The sequence below is a fragment of the Chinchilla lanigera genome, unplaced genomic scaffold (assembly GCF_000276665.1).
Source record: "Chinchilla lanigera isolate Chin_1 unplaced genomic scaffold, ChiLan1.0 scaffold00067, whole genome shotgun sequence".
NCBI lineage: Eukaryota > Metazoa > Chordata > Mammalia > Rodentia > Chinchillidae > Chinchilla > Chinchilla lanigera.
In genome coordinates, this window is record NW_004955468.1 from 2,665,524 (window position 1) to 2,670,228 (window position 4,705).

Below are 4,705 nucleotides of genomic sequence, written 5' to 3' on the forward strand. Positions count from 1 at the left end.
GGCTGACAGCTCCTCTCGGGGGCATTGGCCTCTTGCTCTTTTCAGCTTTCCCCAACCCTTGGGCAGGAGGGGTTCTAGAATCAGAAAGAGCCCTGGAATCGCACCTGCCTGTAATGTGAGGCATTCTAGGAGGCAGAGGCAGGAGGATTATAAGTCTGAGGCAATTTAGCAACATAGCGAGACCCTGTGTTAAAATAAAAGCATAAAAAAAGAGTTGGAGAGGTAGCACAGTGTGAAAGCCCTGGGTTCCATCCCCAGGACTGGGTTCCATTCCCAGGACTGGGTTCCATCCCCAGGGCCATGACTTTTTTTAATATTGGTGTCAGTAAGATGGCAGAAGCTCTGGGGCTCTCTAAGGAGCCGAGAGGGCAGAAGAGAGGAAGAGCAGAGCTGGCCCAGTGAAATGCAGAGGTAGGTACAGGAAGAGAGGCCTGGAGGGAGTCCAGAGCTGCTGAACTTGTCACTTCCTCCACTGTTTGCGGGCTGCACCTTCTTTTAGTGCTTATGTCATAACCGCAAACCTTCACACACTTTTTTTTTGTGTGTGTGGTACTAGAAATTGAATCCAGGGCTTTCATGCTGAACTACATCCCCAATCTGTCTTTAAAAAATTTTTTTTTTAATTTTTGAGCCAGGGCCTTGCTAAGTCACTTAGTTGCCCAGGCTGGACTTGAACTTGTGATCCTTCTGCTCCAGCCTTTCAGAGTGCTGGCTGGGATTACAGACATGTACCAGGCATCTACAGCACTCTTAACTCAGCTAGCAAGCCTCCAAGAGATCAGTGTTCTTCCCGGTGTCTATTGGTTTGGAAGAGAACCCCCTCATGTAGTGACTTAAAACCAACACTTACAATTTCCCATGAGTCTGCGGACTCACCTGATAGTCCTTCTCCACAAGGTGTTGACTGGGGTCACGCGAGCAGCTGCATACGGTGGGTATCTGGGATGGTACGAGAAAGCTGAGGTGATTTCAGTCACCTGTCTAAGGCTTTAGCAGTGGCTGCCTGGGCTGCCTTGGCTGTCGTCCATGGGGCCTGTGTCCACATGGTGTTGAGATAAATACCACTGTGGGGACACATGGCAGGTACACTCTTGGCCCTTAACTCAAGACCCATAAAAACTCAGGCCCCTACCCCCTCATCCGCCCAAATAATCTCATCATCCTCACAGCCCAGGTGTGCCATTAAAGGCAGGACAGCTTTGCCAGAGTGTCTCCAAAAATAAACTAGGTGAGAAAATGAAACTACTATTGGGATCATCACAGAGAGACACAGCACAAACAAACTCCTGGGCCCTTAACTTGTTCTTCATTAAAAGCATCATTCATATTTTCCTTCGAGACAGTCAAGGACTGAAAGCTGCTTTGGCTAAAAAACAGTGAGAGGCCCAGTGGGTAACTAAAGCAGAACAAACCTTGGCATCTCTGTTTTCATCTTTTATCTGTCCCCTTTGTCACCTTGTAATTTTGAGGCAGCCTGGTCTTTTCTTGGGCTTGTGCTACCTTCAGCTCTTCTCCTCAGCCTGGGGTCCCTGCCCCATCTTCTCTTACTTTCCATTTCCAGCTCTGCCTGTCTTACCATACTTAGTGGCCTAGTTTATAATTTCTATGTGTCACTAAGTCAGTGGACCCCGTCTAGTATATAGTATCAGCCTCTCATCTTCCAGGGCTGCTTGATGTGGCCTTGCTCTCCAGGGAGCTTGGCTTCCTTAGAGCATGGCGGCTGAGTCCCAGGAACACAAGCACAAGCTGTACGTGTGGGCTTCTTAAAACCCAGGCTCAGGATCAGATCACACCTCTTCCACTGTGTTCTGGATCAAAGCAAGTCACAAAGTCTGGCATGGAGGCACATGCCTACATTCTCAGCACTCTGGAAGGCTGAGGCAGGAGGATCACAAGTTTGAGCCCAGCTTGGGCAACTTAGAGACTTAGCAAAAATTTGTCTCAAAATTTAAAAAAAAAATTTTTTTAAAGGACTGGGAAACCAAGCGTCGTGGCACACACCTGTAATCTCAGCACTCAGGAAGCTAAGGCAGGAGGGTCACTGTGAGTTTGAGGCCAGCCTGGCATACACAGTGAGATCAAGGCCAGCCTGAACTACATAGTGAGACCCTGTCTCAAAAATACCTCTCTCCCACTCATTGTCCCCAAAGGACTGGGGAGTAACTCTGTGCGGAGGCCCTTGGTTCAAACCCCAGTACTGGAGAGGGATGTGGGGGTGGGGGAGAGCAAGTCATAGGCCAGCTCAGATTCCCAAATGGGAGGGACAACATGTACATGTGTTTTAGGAAGGAGGAATTTCTTGGTCACTGACTTCAGAGACTGCCGCAGACGCCCTAAACAAACGAGAAGTTTCTTTTCCGCTTAGCAGTCAGAGCTGGTGTGGCTCCTCCAAGTGAGGATCTGGGGCTCCTTCTTCCTTGTCTCTATTTCTTTCCTTGGTGGGCTTGCTCCAAGAATCTCCTCCCACGCATGTGAATTTCAGCAATGGGAAAAGGAGTGAGGAGGCGCAGGGCACACACTCCCCCAATAGCTCTGACCTCCAAAGTGCCACTTCATTTCCCACGCTGCGAGCACGCAGAGGGAGCCACGTGGCCATCGAAAGGCAGATGCAGTTCGGAAATACGGTCCTCAGTCTGGTGCCTCGCTCACTGCTGAAATTCCCATGGCAAGGAACCATGATGATATTAGAGGGTGATAATCTTCTTTTTACTTTCAAGAATTTTATTGTGATAAAATATGCACAACAAGCCAGGTACGATGGCATGTGCCTGTAATCCCAGCACTCTGGGAGGCTGAGACAGGAGAACCATGAGTTTGAGCCCAGCCTGGGTAGTTTGGCTACTTAGTGAGACCCTATCTCAAAATAAAAAATCAAAAGGGCTGAGGATGGAGCTTAGTATGAAGGCCCTGGGTTTAATCCCCAGTGCCATCAAAAAACAGCAACAAACAAACAGGGGCTGGGGATTTAGCTCAGCGGCAAAGCGCCTGCCTGGCAAGTGCAAGGTCGTGAGTTCGGTTCCTGGTACCGGAGAAAAAACAAAAAAAAAACCAAACAAACAAACAAACAAAACCCTGTTATGTAAAATTTCGCCCCTTAACCATCCAGTGCTTAACCATCGGTGTTAAATATACTCATGACGCTCTGCACCCATCACTAACATCCATCTCCAGCGTGCTTTCCCTCTTCTAAAATTGAAGCTCTATATCCAGTGTTACGGTTTGAGTGTGTCCCTCAAAGCTCATGTGCTGGAACTTAATGCCTCCCAGGTAGCCAGCTTCTGAAAGCCGGCTCACCAGCTAAACTTACCGAGTTCTGGGTTGCTTGCCTCTCCCTCTGGAGTTAGAGTCCAGGCTCTTCTCATCTTGAACAAAACGAGCAAAAAAGCAGTGGCCAAGTTTATTCGAGAAAGTAAAAGTGAAGAGTGAGGGAGAAACTGGCTCTGCAGAGCGAGCTTGGGCTGAATAAAGAGAAAAAGAGGGTAACAGCAAAAATAAAAGTGTACGCTGCGTCTGGGAAGTGCAGCGTGGGCTAAGGTGGAAAGTCATGCTAGCAAGCTCTTCATGGCGTAGGTGTGTCATCTACATTGTCCAAATCTCGAGGAAATTTGTGAGAACTTCTACATACAGGTTCTGAGAGGTAGTGCTGGGATCCCATGTCTCAAGCTGAGGCCAGGTAGGGCAACCTGTTGGAAACCTGCTCAGGTTCTCGCAGAAAAGTCCACATGCACAGCCTTGGGAACTGTTCTGCTCTTGTGTCTGGGATCTTGTAATAAACAGGTCACGCCTACCGCCCCAGCCACTTTTGCCTCCTCCTAATCTCCTGTCTCATGAATGCAACCGCGTTGAGGGTTGGGACCTTCAAGGGTAATCAGGCCAGGCATGGTGGTGCCCATCTGTAATCCCAGGACTCTGGGAGGCTGAGGCAGGAGAATCACAAGTTTGAACCCAGTCCGGGGAATTTAACAACTTACCAAGACTTTATCTCAAAAAATAAAGAGTAAAACAGAGGGGAGATGCTGGGGATGTAGCTCAGTGTGATGGTCCAGGGTTCCCTCCTCAGTACCAGGGCTGGAGGGGGCAGTGATCAGGGCCTGCAGGCTCTGTTCTTGTGCCTGGATGCATGTGGCTCCCTCAGGACTGGGTTCGTCACCTTGGGAGCTGGTTTGTATAAAAGCAGTCTGGGCCTCTTCTGCATTCTTTCTCACGCAGGTGCTTTCTTGCTCTCTGCCATGTAATGATGCACAAGAAACCCTTAGCAGAGGTGGGACTCTTTGACCTCATATTTCCCAGCCTCTGGAACGGTAAGCAATAAATCTCTTTTCTTTATATATCTCATCAGATATTCCATTACAAGCCTGGCGTGGTGGCTCATGCATGTAATCCCAGCACCCAGGAGGCTGAGGCAGAAGGATTGTTGTGAGTTCGAGGCCAGCTTGGGCTACAAAGTGAGCTCAAAGCCAACCTGAACTGCATAATGAGACACTGTCTCAAAAAGAAGACAAAAATAAATAAATAAAAAGATATTCCGTTACAGCAGCACAAACCAGTCCAAGACACCCCATAAACACCAGTTCTCATTCTGTCCTTCACCCTAGCCCTGGCAACCATTGTCCTATTGTTGTTATTGTGTTGCATACTGCAGGGCAAACCCAGGGCCTTGCTCACACTGGACAAATGCTGTATCTCTGAACTACACCCTCAGCCC